Source organism: Egretta garzetta, unplaced genomic scaffold (genome assembly GCF_000687185.1).
Source record: "Egretta garzetta isolate BGI_Z169 unplaced genomic scaffold, ASM68718v1 scaffold975, whole genome shotgun sequence".
Classification (NCBI taxonomy): domain Eukaryota; kingdom Metazoa; phylum Chordata; class Aves; order Pelecaniformes; family Ardeidae; genus Egretta; species Egretta garzetta.
In genome coordinates, this window is record NW_009259633.1 from 314614 (window position 1) to 314864 (window position 251).

The 251-nt window shown below is 71.3% G+C and overlaps 1 protein-coding gene across 1 annotated transcript in view; it reads right to left on the reverse strand.

Moving 5' to 3' along the window:
• SERINC4 (serine incorporator 4) overlaps positions 1-251 on the reverse strand; it is a 7413-nt gene that overhangs the window by 6472 nt on the left and 690 nt on the right. The gene's annotated exons all lie outside the window — the stretch shown is intronic.

The window sequence follows — 251 nt, forward strand, 5'->3', positions numbered from 1 at the left end:
CTCCTGGCAGCGCCATCGGGGAGCCTGTCCAGGGTCCACCAGTGACGCCTGCCCATGGGGACCCCGGCCTGGGACCCTGGCCCCTCACTGGGCAGGATGAGGCCCTGGCAGCCAGCCTGGGCATGGACTGGCATGGGGGCACATGGGGTCCATGGGGTGCCATGACCTGCGTGGCAATGGCTGGTCCCAGAGCGGTGCCGTGGTGCTGTGCGATGTGGCAGGGGGCGTGGGGGTCCCAGAGGGCTGGAGGG